This window comes from Ambystoma mexicanum, chromosome 8 (genome assembly GCF_040938575.1).
Source record: "Ambystoma mexicanum isolate Mex_15411 chromosome 8, UKY_AmexF1_1, whole genome shotgun sequence".
NCBI lineage: Eukaryota > Metazoa > Chordata > Amphibia > Caudata > Ambystomatidae > Ambystoma > Ambystoma mexicanum.
This window is the reverse complement of record NC_090929.1, coordinates 1,692,908,688-1,692,926,681: the sequence shown is the minus strand read 5'-3', so window position 1 is coordinate 1,692,926,681 and position 17,994 is coordinate 1,692,908,688. Positions and strand designations below refer to the sequence as shown.

At 49.3% G+C, this 17,994-nt stretch overlaps 1 protein-coding gene across 1 annotated transcript in view; it reads right to left on the bottom strand.

Annotated features, from left to right (window-relative positions):
• The window catches only part of LOC138473831 (deleted in malignant brain tumors 1 protein-like), an 835,597-nt gene that overhangs the window by 197,581 nt on the left and 620,022 nt on the right, over positions 1-17,994 (bottom strand). The gene's annotated exons all lie outside the window — the stretch shown is intronic.

Here is a 17,994-nt window from a genome sequence, read left to right as displayed (position 1 = left end):
CATTTTTTAAATGTATTTCTTAAATGTCACAACCTTTTGTTGTTGTCCCCTTAAAGAAGTGAAATTAAGAGTGGAGAGCAGAACACTTACATAGCAAGGCAGGGTGGAACGGCGATGAGGAATCTGCGGGAGAAGAACATAGAAAGAACATTACTGCTAAGTAATTTCTCCTGCAATGGATCGCATTCTCCGACATATTCCTTACCTGAAAGACTCCAAAAGCAATACAATGTATGGAGGCGGGATGAAAGTCTATATGAGAAAATCTTGCAACACAGCTCTTCCAAATCGGGTGCCAGCCGATGAAACACGTCCAGACTGTAATGTTTCTTAAACATGGGGAGCAATGACCACGTTGCTGCCTGACAGATACCTTACACTGGCACATCCCTAGGCCACACAGAAAGTTGCGCACCCCTAGTGGAATGCGCCCTGATTCCTGATGGCAATTCCTTTCCTGCTTTCTTCTAGCATTCCACGGTGCAAGGAATATCCAACGGGAAATTGGCTGTTTACACACCACCGGGCATTTCCTCTACTGAGAAAAGGCAACGAATTGTTGATAATAATGATAGTGATGTGTGTGGCGTGGCCCCTTTAAGGGCAAGCACGCGACGGAGTGACGTTCACTCCGTCGCGTGCCATATAAATAAAGGGGCGTCGCTCGGTGGCAGCAGAGCCACCGGGGAGCCCACACGAACAGCATCGGTCTCCGTGTGTCTCTGTGTGCACGGGGGCGTGGGGGCTCACGGGGGCGGCGGGGTCGCCCGCTAACAATGGCGACGAAGTCGGATCGATCCCTGGGACAGGTGGCAACGTTTCCGAGATGCGCAGATGATCGCGTGTGAGCGCATCCGGGAAGGTTGGCCGCGGAGAGGGGAGAGACACGCGTGGCCGGCGGCCATTTTGACGACAAGGCCTCGGAAACTCACGGCTTCATAACGAAGCATCTGTGAGAGATCCGGACCCAATTTTTGGAGAATCCAGTGGCGGACAGTCACTGCTTGCAACACGTGCTGGTGGAAATGCAAGTCATTTGCATTTTCACTGTTTTTCATCGAGTTTAAGGGTGGAGCTACCCGGAGGCCTACTGGATGCACACTGGGGCCTACCCTGCTCAATTTTTGGACTCTTCAATCCTACACCGGCTGAAGTCTGGAACCTGGTGGTCCTACATTTGCCTGGAAAATCCTCGAACCTGGACATCATCTGAATCATCTGAGGGGCTGGGATCCTCATCAAGGTACTGGTTGTGTTTGGTGTCCAAGTTGCGGCCCCATCACGGGGTGCCTGTGCGCTTTACACCATGGATCAAGGTGCAGCGGCCGCCGTGGCCCAACAGCAGGCTGCTGCTCCAGCCCAACCCCCGCCTGCCCTTCCACCAAGGCCATTGCAGAGACCTCCCGGTACCCTACAGCCAATGCCAGAGTTTGATGTCTCGGGCACGCCATCAAGCCTGGGACAGAGGTGGAAGATGTGGATGGACAGGCTGGAAATGTACTTCAGGGCCACGATGGAGACGAGTGACGACAGTAAGTTGGCCACTCTCCTGTATTCTGCAGGCCCTGCTGTGCACGAGATCTTCTTGTCCTTGCAACCAGCGGATGGGTCTTTTGATGCCGCCAAAACTGCGCTCCACAATCACTTCCTGCCCATGGCCAATGTGGATTACGAACGGTTCCTAATGGGTAACACCAGACAGAAAGATGACGAGACTTTGGATGTGTTTTATGGGCGGCTGCGCAGGTTGGCGGCACCTTGTGCTTGGAATGACCCTGATGAGATGATTCGCAACCACCTCATTCAGGGCTGTTCCTCTGGTAAGCTGAGACGTCAAATCCTGCGCGAGCCTGGTATAACACTACCCCGCATCCTAGAACTGGGGAGGTGCCACGAGGTGTCGGAGCTGCGGGCATCAAGGATGGAAGCGGGCGTGCGCCCTGGTAGGGTGGAAGAGGTATGCGCAGTCGGAAGAGGTCGCGGATCAAGACGCCCCATGAATACTCAAAGTCCACGGCCCCAAGGGGCACAGTCCTCGTGCCTAAAATGTGGATATGACCTCCCGCACCCAGCAGACTGTCCAGCAGCGGGAGTGAAGTGTGGACGATGTGGGGGCACAGACCATTTTGCAAGAGTGTGCAGATCGACGGTCCCGAAAATGGTCCCCAGGGGACCTGTCCGGGCTGGCTCTTTCCGCCCCCAGAGAACATCCAATGTTGCCCAGGTGGACCAGGCCGACGATGGCCCCCCTCAAGAAGGTGAGGAGGAAGAAGATGATGAAGAGAATGTTTTCTTCGTGTCATGCGTAAGAATGCTGAAATCGCACTCCAAGAGACAGCCGAGATGCGATGTACTGGTCAATGGGGATTCAGTACCCATGTTGGTGGACACGGGGGCGTCCGTGAACGTGATGGCCAGGCAACACTATGATGCAATGCAGGCACCGCCACCGCTGGCGGCACCGAGAGCGCGCATTTTCACATTTGGAGGCAACCATCCAATCCCACTGGATGGTGTGTTTGTGGCTGACACTCAATATGGCAACTCAGGCATTCGGGCAAGGTTTTACGTCACGCCGGTGAGCACCAACACGCTCCTCTGCTGCGCAGCTGCTGAAGCTTTGGGGATTGTGACATTCGCATACAACGTATATCTTGACGACATCCAGGAGCTCCTGGAGAAGCACACATCCCTCTTTGAAGGCATTGGACAGTTGGTGGGGGAACCAGTCCGCTTGCACATTGATGAGTCCATACAACCGGTGGCTCTGAAGCACCGGCGCATACCGTTTCACCTCAGGGATCTGGTAGACCAGGAATTAGACAACCTTGTTCAGCTGGACATAATTGAGAAGGTGGAAGGCCCCACTCCTTGGGTCTCACCCATTGTCGTCGCACGGAAGCCCAAACAACCAGATGCAGTAAGGATTTGTGTCGACATGCGCCTGCCCAACAAGGCGATCAAAAGAGAGAGACACCTAACCCCCACCATGGACGACATCATTGCAGAATTACAGGGGGCGAGATTCTTCTCCAAGCTGGACTTGAGGGCAGGATATCATCAGGTGGTTCTGCACCCTGAGTCCCGATACATCACCACCTTCACCACCCATCGGGGCCTGTATCGGTATAAGAGGCTGAGTTTTGGAGTGTCCTCTGCAGCGGAAGTTTTTCAAAATATCATAAGAGGGGCGTTAGCAGATCTGATGGGGTCATCAACATCAGTGACGACATCCTAGTACACTCCAAGTCAGAGGCAGAACACATGGCCCGCCTTGCGAAGACATTTGAGCGCCTCCGTCTCTTGGGACTCACCTTACACAAAGAGAAATGCGAATTCCTCAGGACAACGATCGAGTTCTTTGGGTTCGTGTTTAAAGCGGATGGGGTGTCACCCGACCCCCGTAAGGTGAAGGACATTAGAGAGGCCCGCCCACCTGAAAACGTCGCTGAGGTGAGGAGTTTTCTGGGCATGGTCACTTATTGTGGCCGCTTCATCAGGAATCTAGCGTCCCGCTCTGAGCCTCTAAGATCTTTAACCAAGAAAGACTCCGTGTGGCAGTGGGGGCCCCTCGAGCAGGCGGCATTTGATGACATCCGGGGTGCCCTAGCGGCAGAAGACACCATGGCGTTCTTTGACCCTAGCCTGCAGACGGAAATAGTCGTGGACGCCAGTCCCTATGGTCTGGGGGCGGTCCTCACTCAAGTGGGGCGCGAGCAGGAAGTTCGGCCAATAGCCTATGCGAGCAAGGCACTCTCGGACACTGAACAACGCTACTCGCAAATCGAGAGGGAGGCCCTGGCGGTGTTGTGGGGTTGCAGGCATTTTCGCCTATACATTCTAGGGCGTCCTGTGACTGTCATCACTGACCACAAACCACTGCTACCCATCATGGCAGGCTCCTCCTCCAGACCACCAGTAAGGATAGAGCGCTGGATGCTTGCCCTGCTTGAATACGGCGTGTCGCTGGTGTATCGGCCTGGTGTAAGCAACGCTGCAGACTATCTGTCACGTCACCCATGTGGGGATGTCTGGGCGTCTGTGTCCGCGGAGGAGGCTGATGAACACGTTCGTCTCGTCGTTGAGTCTGCCACCCCCAACTCCATGCAGGTGGAGGAGCTGGAGCTGGCGTCGAATGATGACGAGTGCTTCGCCATTCTAAGACTGGCCATGCAACAAGGTGCGTGGAAGACAGTGCTTGAAGCGCTTGACCGTCGAACATGCGAAGCCAGGGTGGCACTGGAACAGCTCTGGAAGGTGCGGGAAGAACTTGCATTCTCGGAATCGGGACTCCTGCTGAGAGGCGACAGAATAGTGGTGCCACAGACGAAGATCCCACAGATAATCGCTCTCGCCCACCAGGGCCATCAAGGGGCGCCCAAAACAAAGGCTTGGCTTCGCCAGAAGGTGTGGTTCCCGGAGCTAGAGCGGAGGGTAGAAGAGTTTGTGGCCTCGTGTCGGTGGTGTCAGGCCGCATCCACAGCCCAGCGGGACCCATCCATTGAGACAATGCCTAGGAGAACCAAGCCATGGGAAGTAGTGCATGCTGACTTCGGCTCTACATCTAGAGGGACGCACTTCCTAGTGATGGTCGACGAGTGGTCGCGATACCCGGAGGTGGAATTTGTGGAGTCGCTGGCGTTTGGTGACGTGGTGATCGCCGTGGAAAAGATCTTCGCCACCCATGGCCTTCCATCGGTTGTGTGCACTGACAATGGCGCACCGTATCAGGGTGAGAGCTTTGCTGAACTCTTAAAGAACTATGGCATTCAGCACAGGAAGGTCACACCCCTCTGGCCCAGGGCAAACGGGGAGGCCGAGCGCATGATGCGCACCCTTAACAAGGTGTTCCGGATCGCCCAAGGCAAGGGTGAATGTCTGCAGAGGGCCCTGTATGTATTCCTACGGGGATACAGAACCACTCCCCATTCATCGACAGGAGTAGCACCGGCGGAGGCCCTCTTCCAGAGGTGCCCTCGGGATGTCGTACCTGAGGTAGGGGCCCGAGAGCCCGCCATCATTGACAATGAGCAGGTGGAGGAAGATCGGCTGGCAAGAACTCGGGCGGAGAACATGAGAAGAGGTCTGAAGCCACCCAACATTGCCCCAGGGGATGAGGTATTAGTGAGGAACCGTCATCCGCAGGGCAAGCTCTCCCTCACATATGAGCCCGCCCCCCTGGATGTTGTAGCGGTGAAGGGGTCTATGGTGACTGCATCAGATGGGACATCGTCGGTGACCAGAAATGCCAGTTTCTTTAGGAGACTGGGTGACCCGGGAGCGAATCGAGTAGAGGCTGGCGAAGAACTACCCGACGATAGTGGAGGAGATGTCCCCACCATGGACTCGCCTGTTCATGGAAGAACCGACTCAAGTACTCCGGTAAGGGACAGTGGCAGGAGGTACCCCCTGAGAACAGGGCGTGGGAAACCTGCCCACCTGAGTGACTATGTGACGGACTGATCTGGGGTCATGTTGGCGATGGGTCGCCGGACTGTATGAAGGCACCGCTGGGGATCCAGGGTGGTTGCCAATAAATGGGGGATTCCTAATGTGTGTGCTGTAAAGTAGTGATTAGTCAGTTTTGTGTGCTGTAGAACGTAGAACAATTGTATCCTCCTTTGTGTTTGTTGTTATGGAAAAGGAGGAGTGTGGCGTGGCCCCTTTAAGGGCAAGCACGCGACGGAGTGACGTTCACTCCGTCGCGTGCCATATAAATAAAGGGGCGTCGCCCGGCGGCAGCAGAGCCACCGGGGAGCCCACACGAACAGCATCGGTCTCCGTGTGTCTCTGTGTGCACGGGGGCGTGGGGGCTCACGGGGGCGGCGGGGTCGCCCGCTAACAATGTGTATTTATATAGCGCTTATGCCTAAGCGCTTGACATAGAACATATATGAATACAATATCGCCCAACTGGAGTTGGTACTCATTGTTTATCGACCTTGAAAGGATGAAAGGCTTAGTTGGCCTTGCCGGTATTCGAAACCTGCGATATGCAGATCACACACAGATCAGAGCAGCAAGTGCACAACTTGCTGACATATTTTACCAGCTGCTGAGCTATTTCACATGCCTGAAGTCTGCCATCCTGGCCATGTAAAAGCTCAGTGCCCTATTTCGATTAAGCCTGTGTAGCCTCTCGTCTCCCTTGGAAGAGTGAGGCAGTGGGCAGAATACCAGCAACTCAATGCTCTGTGATTTATGAAACTTGGACACCACCATTGGCAGGAATTTAGGGTGGACTATAAGCAAGACTTTTTCTCTAAAGAATTGCAGGAAAGGCGATCTGCAGGAGAGGACTGCTGCTCGCTTACACGCCTTGCTGGTGTGATGGCCATCAAGAAAGCCATGTTAAGGATAAGCAACCTGATTGAAGAGAAATGCATAGGCTCAAACGGAGCCACCATCAAAAAGGTAAGCACCAAATTGAGGTCCAAAGCCAGAACCACAAATGGAGCCAGCAAAATCCTATTTACCAGGCTCTTCAGAAATTGGGCCATTACCGGTATTGTAAAGAAAGAATAACCTTTGACCATGCCTGTCTGAAAGCCTGATGAGACCAATGACCGAAGGAATTCCATCACTGCAGTAGTGGGGCATGAGATGTGGTCTACCTCGTGATCCCTAAACCACTCCCCAAACCTTCTCCATTTGCACGGATACCGAGACCTAGTGGAAGGTCTGAGTGCATCCAGCAATACCTCATGTACCTCTTCAGAGATGTCCCAGTCATCATATCTCCTCCTCTTAAGAGCCACGCATGCATTTTGAGAGACTTCAGGTTCGGGTGGAGCACCTGACCTTCCGACTGTGATACGAGGTCCACCTCCAGAGAAGCTGGCGAGGTGAGCAACTGGTAATTTCCAGGAGAACTGAGTACCATGTTTTCCTTGCCCAGTCCACTGTGATCAAGATCATGGTGGCTCGAAGGCCCTCAATATACTGAGAACCCACAGAATTACAGGTATCGATGGAAATGCTTAGTGGAGGCCGGTGACCCACTCCACCAGGAATGCATCTCCCAGTGCCCGTCTGCTTGCACTCCGTGTTGGCCCTTGTGGCAAACATATGCCCTGCTTTTGTATTTCTGCAAGAACCTTCGGGCACATCTCCCACCGTGGGAGATCGTGCTCTCCCTGTTCAGAGTCTCTGCTAACTGATTCTCTGCCCCTGCCTGGTGGGCTTCAGAAGCTGAGATCTCATTCTCCAACACCCAGAACCATAGTTGCATGTCTTAATGCCATAGAGACCACACACTTCCTTGTTTGTTGAGGTAATGCATGGCCACTGTGCTTTCTGTAAAAATCAGGACATGTTTCCCCATGAGGGATGGCGTGAAAGCCTTTAGGGCTAGTTATTCCAAAAGGAGAGATTCCGGAGGAGGCAAAGGCAAAATAGGGATGTTTTATGTGGATTTGTGTAAGAAAAGCAGGCAATGTCCTCGGTCTACCAACTGTAGTACCCATCTGTCTGTAATTTGATGGCATGCCTCTCTGAAGAGCTAAATCCCGCCCCAGACAGGAGACTTGTGGAGTTGAGGAGAGAACAAGTTAGAGCGGTTTTGGGTGTGAGGTCCTGATAGGACTGTGGCAGAAGCTTTTAGTTTGGAAATGCCCGGGCTCCTGGAGGGTCTAAAGAACCCTTTCTTCTGTAGGGGTTTCTGACACTCTGTGGTTCCTCGTCCCTTGGGCGGAAAGGTGTAGGATCTAAATGTCCCCCTTCCACAAACATTAGAGGGAGTCGAAAGAGTAATACCCAATGGCCTAGCAGCCTGATAGGATTCTTTAAATTTCTGCAGGCTTTTATCGGACTTTGTTCTAAATTTTCAGAACCGTGAAACAGCATATCAAGAAGTTTGAATTGTACATCCTGTGCAAAATGTGCGCATCTCATCCAAGAAGGACTACAGATGACTGTAGCTGTTCCATACACCTGACAACACAATAAGTAGTGTCTAGACCTACTTTTATCATGCTCCAGCCCTTGTACTTGCCGCCCTGAACGCATCACAGTGAACTTCAATGATATGGAATCTGAGGGAGGAATGTATTGAATAGCAACTTAATGTGTTGGTGTTCTTTCCCAATGCTCATTCATCTAAGATAGAGAAGAGATTTCATCGATTGGACCCTCTGATAGCGTTCAAACTTTACATTGATCAAACTAAAATAGTTTTGATGATCATCTTTTCGTGAGTTTTGCCAGAACAAAGAAAGGAAGAGCAAGAACCAAACAGACAATCTTCAAGTGGTTTGCCCTTTGCACCAAGACCTGTTATAAGCTGGCATATAAACAGGTCCCTGCACTCAACAAGGGGTCAGCAGCTACTTCAGCTCTGCAGGGGGCAATCTCATTGCTTGACATTTGTAAGGCTTCTCTGCACACATTCACCAAGCATCATCACCTGGACTCCCTGACTGGTGGAGATGTGAGAGTGTGTCGGTCTAGTCTGCACAGTGTCCTGTGATCATTTCACTATTGTCTTTCTTCTACCTCTGGTCTGTCTGTGGCATGGCTCTTGGAACTTTATAATATATAACCATTATAAAGAAGATTATTGACTTACCTTTGCTAATGTTTTTTTTCTGATGGGGTTGAATATTCTTCCTACAGATTCTTCCTCTTCATCCTACCACACTAAATTCTGCTTACCAATTGGAATTGTGGCAACTTCACAGTGCATTGTTTACAAGAGTCAGTCCTTTCCTTCTAAAGGTAGAGGTGCTCTGCAATGCCAACAATCTCAGCATAGGCAGTATGTATGAGCTATGAGCTATGATAGGTTATTTATAACGCGCTTAACACCCAGAGGTTTCTAAGCGCGGACCTGGGGATCGAACCTGTGGTGCTCCGTGTCGTCTTGATTCCAAGGCGAGCACATTGCCCCTGAGCTATCCTCCCAATATGAGCTCTTGGAGATAGAAGAAGACCTCAGCTTTTGTTCCTTCTGGACCACAAGCAGCAAAACCACTCTCAGTTGTTGAACTGGTGATGAGAGACTTTTTGGTTGACACCTTTTGGTGGTAGTACCTTGCGACCAGTTATATGTTTGATAGTTACAATTTGAGAGATCTTGGTTATAGTAGCTGCATAATTAACTCATTGGTCGCATCCATGTAAGCATCTACGGAGACAAAGAGACCATCAACTCCGTTGCTCAAAATGTCAATGATGAGGTGAGCTTACACTTGTTAATGCGCCGCACGATTCTCATAAAAAGAGAGAGAAGTCTTGAAAAGTATTTCAAATTGCTTTAATTGAACGTAGACTTTAGTGGATGACACGTGTTTCGGTAAACATAACTTGCCTTTCTCAAATCCAGGCCTTTCTCACTTCCGTGATGTTAGGGAGAATTCTCTGTTTAGGCTGAATTTCCCTACCTAGTGAGTCCCCCAGCAGCTTTGCTGGATTTCTGGGGTTTAATTTTTTTCTCCTGCCAAGAGTGAGACTCTTTTACCCTCACTCTTGGACATGTTGAAGTGTGTTTTCTTGGTTAAACCTTGTGTTGAATGGGCTATGGGGTCTTTTACTCCATAGGGCCTCATGTATTTTTGTGATGTGGGTCACACAGCACCCTCTGTGCCGTGACCCAGGGGTGTCCTAGGGACTCCCCAACATAGACTCCATACCCTGGGACTGACTACTGTCTCCCAGGGCATGTAAAGTCACCAAAGACTTTGCTAGTCTTGAATCCTGAACAGAACCAGTACAAACCATCATATTGTGGACGTACTGGCTGGGGCAATTCGATTGCCCCAGGGTCTGTTAGTCGAGGGGGCACGTCTCCGTCCCCCCTGATCGAGTTTTGGCTGGTGGCAGTGGAAACTACTTTTTATATTCGACCGCGAATATTTCCCTATGGGATTTCCCATTGTTTTAGGCTAACACATTTAATTATTTATTTACGGTAGCCTTAAACATACCGCCGGTTTATATATTTATTTTTATAACTCCGGTTGGGACTTTTTGCCAAAACTTGATTCTAAAATGGCGTTGGTGTTCGCCTCTGTAACTCTGACCCAAAGTGGAGCCCTTTGTTCCACTTTTGGCGGGCTTCTCCACAGAAGCCCTCCAAAGTGGTGCCACTCTGTCTGGGGTACTTAGGAGGGGTGGAGGGGGATTTAGGCACCCTGGACTGAGTTACCGTGGTAACTCAAGTCGCACTCCGTCCTGATTGGCCCAAGTGGTGAGCCGCCCGGCTCACCACTTAGCATGTTTGAGTGACAGCTAGGCTGGGTGAATGGGGGTTTGCTGCATAAAAGCCGGGCTTTGGGGACTGGGACTTCAGAAGTCGCCACAGGACCAAGAATCCGACGAGGGAAGAGCTGAGCCGACCTGCTTCGACGACACCACCCGGTGGAGCCCTGCTGAACCGTCTCACCACTTTTTCCCGACGACCGAGGAGAACTCTTAACGGAGTGGCTCCTTCCCTTGACTGGTGGGGACAACCAGTTTTCGCCTTCTTTCCGTTCTTTGAGGTATCTCGTGGTCGCCTTGCCTGTGCCAAGCACCCCGGCAACCGGAATACCACACTTTACCCCCATACCGCGAAAGTCGGTACCAACCCTTTAACCGGAGGACTCCGCGGCTGGTTTCTTCCCGGGCAGTGCAACGACCCTCTTCTTCTGCTCTTCAGCGAGAACTTCTTCTCCCCTGACCGACGTCGAGCCCTGCTGCCACTGCCTGGAACAACTGCCACCGCTGGAGGATCCTTCCCGCTTAAGGTACTGTGTTCCGCCTGGCTTCCCTTGCTACCGACTGTACGGGGTAGATTTAGTCCCCGGCTTTCGAACCTGGGAGTGCCTGGGACACTTTGGCTAAACTTTCTGAGCCACTCTAAACTCTTTTTGACTCTTTGCAAGACTTTGAATCTCTAACTAACAGTGTGATCTTGGGCACATTTTCGCTCCGGCTACTCTAAGAGTGGGCCCTGCCTAGTGACTTTTGCTCACCTGTGACTTTATTCTTCTTTAAGCCTATTGCAAGTGTTCTGGACCTTAGAGTGGTGTGTCTAACCTATTTCTGCTTTTTCTCTCCCTTTCTTGGAAACTACTAGAGTGTCATCTAACGTTAAGCACTCACCTCTGTTTTAATTAAGTGGTGTTAACCTAGAGTTGTCTAGATAGGAGAAAGGATTGAATTTACTTTCATTATAACTGTGTTGAAGTGTTTTTACCATATTCGTTGCTAGAGTGTTTTTACTTATGTGTGTTTTTAAATAAATAACAATATTCTTTTGGAACCAAGCTCTGGTCAGTGTTTGCTTGTGCTATTGTGTTTTGGTACATATTGTGTATACTTTGCATACTGCCTAACTCTTCTTGAGGGAGGTCTGACTGCTCAGCCACAGCTACCAGGTAAATCTGGGTGGTACAGACTGCTACCAAAGGGGTTTACTGCTCTACCTGTAGTCTTAAATCTTTTGCAGTGTTCCCCAAGGGAACTGCACAGGTTTCTGCCTAACACTGGTGTACAGCGGTGGGATTTGTATTGAGTATACATTTTATTGTGCTTTAGATACCTTAGTGCAACTAACCACAAAGCTTAGCACTGAAAAAGTAAAACCTCTAACATGTCAGTTATAGAAAGCTATAGTCAAGAGTCCCTTGCAGCCAAAACTGCTGATTGTTTAAGAGTACTCTGTAAACATAAGGATCTCCTGACTAAGGGCAAGAAAATGGAGCTGATTGAAAGATTGTTAGCTAACCAAAGTCTGGGTGATGGTTCAGAGGAACCTACCACTCCAGCAACTGTAGATGACAGTGTTGAAGTTAACATGGAGCAAAATGTTGATGTTTCTGAGGAAGAGTCAGAAGAGGAGGGTGAGGCTGTTGTAACTGTCCCCCCTAGGCCTCTGCCTGCTCTACCTGCTGTGCCTACTGGACCTTTACCAGGTCCCACATTTAGTCCTCAGTACTTTGAACTAGAGAAAATGAAGCTAGAATTGGAGTATAAGAAACTTAATGCTCAAACTGACAAAGAACTAAGGCTAAGGGAAATGGAGCTCAAGTATGACTTAGAAATGAAGAAATTATCTGTTGAGAATGTTTCTCTCTCTGGCTCCTCTAGAAGTTCCAGTCCTAAAAGACCCCGGATGCCTAAAGAATTGGTTGGTATGTATGAGCCTAAGTTGGATGTGTTGGATTGGTTGTCTCTGTTTGAATATAATCATGGGCTCCAGAACATCACAGGAAATGACTTACTCACCTGGTTGTTCTCTAGGCTTCCCCCTGTTGCAACTGATGTGGTAATGGAGATGGGGGAGGAGGATAGGAAGGACTATGAATGTGTGAAACTAGCTTTGATAGCTAGGTTTGGGAAGACCCCTTCCCAGTATCTTAAGAGGTTTAGGAGCCTCAAAAAGCATGATGGTACCCCTTGGGCTACCTGGGTGAGTGAATGTTTGAAAAACTTAGAGGGATGGATTAAGGGTTACAAGGTGAACACTTATGAAGGTATGAAGAATTTGTTTATGTTGGAGACTATTTATGATGCCTGCTCTCCTGAGCTCAGACAACACTTGGCTGATTCCAAGGAATTAGATTCCCGGAAACTAGCTAAGGCTGCTGACTTGTGGGTTGCCAACAGGGCCACTCACAAGGATTCTGGGGTAACTCAGAAGAAGGATGGGGAGAAACAGCCTAAAAAAGACTCCAAAGAGAATTCTAATAATTCCTATCCCAAAGAGGGCCCCACACCACAAAATAACCAGGGTAAGCCACATGGGAAACCTAGTCAGGCTACTGTACCTTCTGGCCACAAGCCAGAAGGAGGTCAGAACAAGCCACCCTTCCATAGAGCATTTGGACAATGCTATGTCTGTCAGGGTACTGACCATATCAAAGGAGATCCCAAGTGCAAGGGTAAACCTGCAGGGATCAGCACAGTCTCCTTAGCCTTCACTCCTGAGGATGAAGTACAGATGGCTAGTGCCCACTTTGAACTCTTTGCTGAAGAACCCTTGGGTCTTCAAGCAACTGTAAACTTAGAGCCTATGGGTCTGGTTAGTCCCCAGAATAGGGTTGTGTATAACTCCCTACCTGTTAACTCTAAGGTGTATTATGTGGACAGTGTTCTTGTCAATGGCCAGGATACTCCTGCCAGGAGAGACACTGGGGCCAGCAGAACAGTAGTGGATGAAAGCTTCTTTCAACCTGAAGATGTGGCCAAAGCACCCAAAGGTCCCACTAGGATGTCTGGAGGCCCTGTCCAAATGGTTCCTATTCTACCAGCCCTCATTCAATGTAACAACATGACAGTAAGGATCCCTGTCAGTGTTCAGGCTGAGGTACCTGGGAAGGTCCTGTTAGGGAATGACCTAAGAACTCTAGGAGTAGTGTCACATACCCCCAGGCCTCCCAGTATGGAGAAGCAGAACTTAACCAAATTGGCTAGAAAGGCTACCTTGAAGGACCCTTCTAAGCCTGTGGGACCCTCTACTGAGAACCCCACTACAAGCCCTGGGTTTAGTAAGTTGACCTCTGACCCAGGCACCTTTCCGGATAGTATGCTAGGAACATGGGAGCCCCAACCAAGCTCCATCATTGTTCCCCTAGTCTCAGAGTCTCTGACTCCCCCTGCTTCTGAGGAAGAGGTGGATAGACCAACTAGGCCCCTATCTGGACCCGAGAGAACTGGTAATTCTCAGTGCTGGTGGAAAACCAGAAAAGAAAAGTCTAAGGCCAAAAACCTTCAGACTGTTGGACCTTCTACTGAAGACCCCAACTCAAATCCTAATATTAGGGGGGGAACTCCTAAAATAGGTAAGGGTAGATCTAAGAGGAAGGGGAAGCAGGTACATTGCCTAACCCCAACCCCTCCAACCAAGAGGCCTAAGACCCAACCTGCTCCCACAAGAGAGGTGGTGAGGAACCTTGGAGGCCCCTCTAGATCTAAGGGAATCCTTTATAAGGACCCCTTGAAAAAGCCTAACATAGGTTCAGAAGTTGTACCAACTTCTGAGGGACTGGTCAACCAGATCCCCTATAACAAAAAGACTGATGTTCCTCAAAGGGTCTGTAGGTCCGTTAGCTTACAAAAGAAAACCTTTGAGTTCACCATTGAGCACAGGTCAGGGTGTCACCATCAAAATGCTGATGGACTCTCTAGGATGTATATCATCGACTAGAGGTATGAGGTTCATCCAGGAGTGGATTAAATCCTCCTGTCCCTTAGTCTGGGGGGGGCGAGTGTTAGGGAGAATTCTCTGTTTAGGCTGAATTTCCCTACCTAGTGAGTCCCCCAGCAGCTTTGCTGGATTTCTGGGGTTTAATTTTTTTCTCCTGCCAAGAGTGAGACTCTTTTACCCTCACTCTTGGACATGTTGAAGTGTGTTTTCTTGGTTAAACCTTGTGTTGAATGGGCTATGGGGTCTTTTACTCCATAGGGCCTCATGTATTTTTGTGATGTGGGTCACACAGCACCCTCTGTGCCGTGACCCAGGGGTGTCCTAGGGACTCCCCAACATAGACTCCATACCCTGGGACTGACTACTGTCTCCCAGGGCATGTAAAGTCACCAAAGACTTTGCTAGTCTTGAATCCTGAACAGAACCAGTACAAACCATCATATTGTGGACGTACTGGCTGGGGCAATTCGATTGCCCCAGGGTCTGTTAGTCGAGGGGGCACGTCTCCGTCCCCCCTGATCGAGTTTTGGCTGGTGGCAGTGGAAACTACTTTTTATATTCGACCGCGAATATTTCCCTATGGGATTTCCCATTGTTTTAGGCTAACACATTTAATTATTTATTTACGGTAGCCTTAAACATACCGCCGGTTTATATATTTATTTTTATAACTCCGGTTGGGACTTTTTGCCAAAACTTGATTCTAAAATGGCGTTGGTGTTCGCCTCTGTAACTCTGACCCAAAGTGGAGCCCTTTGTTCCACTTTTGGCGGGCTTCTCCACAGAAGCCCTCCAAAGTGGTGCCACTCTGTCTGGGGTACTTAGGAGGGGTGGAGGGGGATTTAGGCACCCTGGACTGAGTTACCGTGGTAACTCAAGTCGCACTCCGTCCTGATTGGCCCAAGTGGTGAGCCGCCCGGCTCACCACTTAGCATGTTTGAGTGACAGCTAGGCTGGGTGAATGGGGGTTTGCTGCATAAAAGCCGGGCTTTGGGGACTGGGACTTCAGAAGTCGCCACAGGACCAAGAATCCGACGAGGGAAGAGCTGAGCCGACCTGCTTCGACGACACCACCCGGTGGAGCCCTGCTGAACCGTCTCACCACTTTTTCCCGACGACCGAGGAGAACTCTTAACGGAGTGGCTCCTTCCCTTGACTGGTGGGGACAACCAGTTTTCGCCTTCTTTCCGTTCTTTGAGGTATCTCGTGGTCGCCTTGCCTGTGCCAAGCACCCCGGCAACCGGAATACCACACTTTACCCCCATACCGCGAAAGTCGGTACCAACCCTTTAACCGGAGGACTCCGCGGCTGGTTTCTTCCCGGGCAGTGCAACGACCCTCTTCTTCTGCTCTTCAGCGAGAACTTCTTCTCCCCTGACCGACGTCGAGCCCTGCTGCCACTGCCTGGAACAACTGCCACCGCTGGAGGATCCTTCCCGCTTAAGGTACTGTGTTCCGCCTGGCTTCCCTTGCTACCGACTGTACGGGGTAGATTTAGTCCCCGGCTTTCGAACCTGGGAGTGCCTGGGACACTTTGGCTAAACTTTCTGAGCCACTCTAAACTCTTTTTGACTCTTTGCAAGACTTTGAATCTCTAACTAACAGTGTGATCTTGGGCACATTTTCGCTCCGGCTACTCTAAGAGTGGGCCCTGCCTAGTGACTTTTGCTCACCTGTGACTTTATTCTTCTTTAAGCCTATTGCAAGTGTTCTGGACCTTAGAGTGGTGTGTCTAACCTATTTCTGCTTTTTCTCTCCCTTTCTTGGAAACTACTAGAGTGTCATCTAACGTTAAGCACTCACCTCTGTTTTAATTAAGTGGTGTTAACCTAGAGTTGTCTAGATAGGAGAAAGGATTGAATTTACTTTCATTATAACTGTGTTGAAGTGTTTTTACCATATTCGTTGCTAGAGTGTTTTTACTTATGTGTGTTTTTAAATAAATAACAATATTCTTTTGGAACCAAGCTCTGGTCAGTGTTTGCTTGTGCTATTGTGTTTTGGTACATATTGTGTATACTTTGCATACTGCCTAACTCTTCTTGAGGGAGGTCTGACTGCTCAGCCACAGCTACCAGGTAAATCTGGGTGGTACAGACTGCTACCAAAGGGGTTTACTGCTCTACCTGTAGTCTTAAATCTTTTGCAGTGTTCCCCAAGGGAACTGCACAGGTTTCTGCCTAACACGTGAATATAGGCATAATGCAGAGTATTAATAAGTCATGGGCTCAATCCCACCTCATGGGATGTGTCCTCCGCTTTGCTGAGTGTTTCCTCCAAAGCGGAGGACATGTAACCGGGACCAGTCGCCACAGTGGTCGCACGGCTGGACGAAACCAGGGAGGCAGAAGACCCCTAAATCCCAGAGCTCAATACTGGGAGAACAGACAGCAGGACTCCTTCTTCCCAGCCAGAGGACGTTTCCCGAGGGGACGCAGAGGGAGAGGATCCGGATGAGGTCAAGGATTCATGCAAGGTGAGAGCAGCGCATTACCCTCCAGTAGTTGGGAGAACTGGTATGTTCTGGAGAAACTGGCGCGCGCCTTCCAGCGATGCCCGTGTACTGCAAACCGTACGGAGTATGCAACTAGAATTTGTAGAGACACCCATACAAGAGCGCAGGCCGCAACAACAGTGTCAAGGTCCAATCTTGAAAACTTCCTGCAGGAGTGATGCTGGCCCACCAGACCCCCCAAGTGTGCCAACTCAACAATCTCTCAAAAGATATAATTACCAAATTGGCAAACCCAAGGGGAAAGGGGAATGGATAACAAAACAAAAGCAGATTTTCACTGGTTTCTATGTTGACCTCTTGACTACTGGTTTTCCATCTGGAACTGGATTATTTGAATTGTTTTCATCAGTGTCTTGTCTGTGAAAATCTAAACACAAATAATATATATAATTATATCTTTATACAATATTTAACTTCTAAATCTTTATATGTTTTTAATTAAAGAAAGGTGAATACCTGCAGCCTATGCTTGATAGCTGATAGGCTAAAAATATTATTACTCAGTCTCTTTCTTACTGAAAACTTGAAGTTGCCCTTTGGAATTCAATTACTAACACACACGAAAATTTGTTATGGTAAAGAATTATTAGTCCCAAAAAATACTTCAAAAATGAGTTCTTGAATTCTTGAATGACTCTTTATGATTAATCGTAGAAAATGTGTGCACTAAAATAAAAATAAACTGCGCAAACGAAAAAACTGCGCTCAACAGATGATCAGCACTCTCTTTAAGAAGAACCACGCGCTGACGAACGATGCTCTCAGGAATCCGCGCACACAGGAGATGAACCGCGCAGTAGAAGAACCGCACGCTTACTTTAAGCGGAACCGCGTTCTTTCTTTCAGATGAACCGCATACTCCGAAGGACCGCGCACACAAGAGACGAGCCGCGCAATAGATGGACCGCGCTTGAATTCGGAGGAACCGCGCTCTCAAAACAAAAACTGCGCACTACTAAGTTTACCCTAAGCCACGGAAAACTCAACACTCCAACTCTAATATACTTCCCTGGTAAATTCACACCAAAAGAGACGCGAATACGACACAACCAGGAAGAAGGAATACACTGAAGGACGCACGATACACGCCAACAGGTCCTTTACTCTAAAGTATCTATAACGAATTCGCGCGCCCGCTAACTGTTAATCTGGATCTAAAAAGGTTAGTTTTGTTAAACTTTTAGAAAACACTGAATATTTATATATATATTCTAAACTCAAAGTCTAATAAGGATAAAATACTAAGTAACCGATATATTTCAACAAAAACGAACGTTAATTTTACCAGCCGGTAAACAACGCGAGAGAAATGAGTGCATGAAAGTTCATAGCTTAATAAACCACAGTTTTT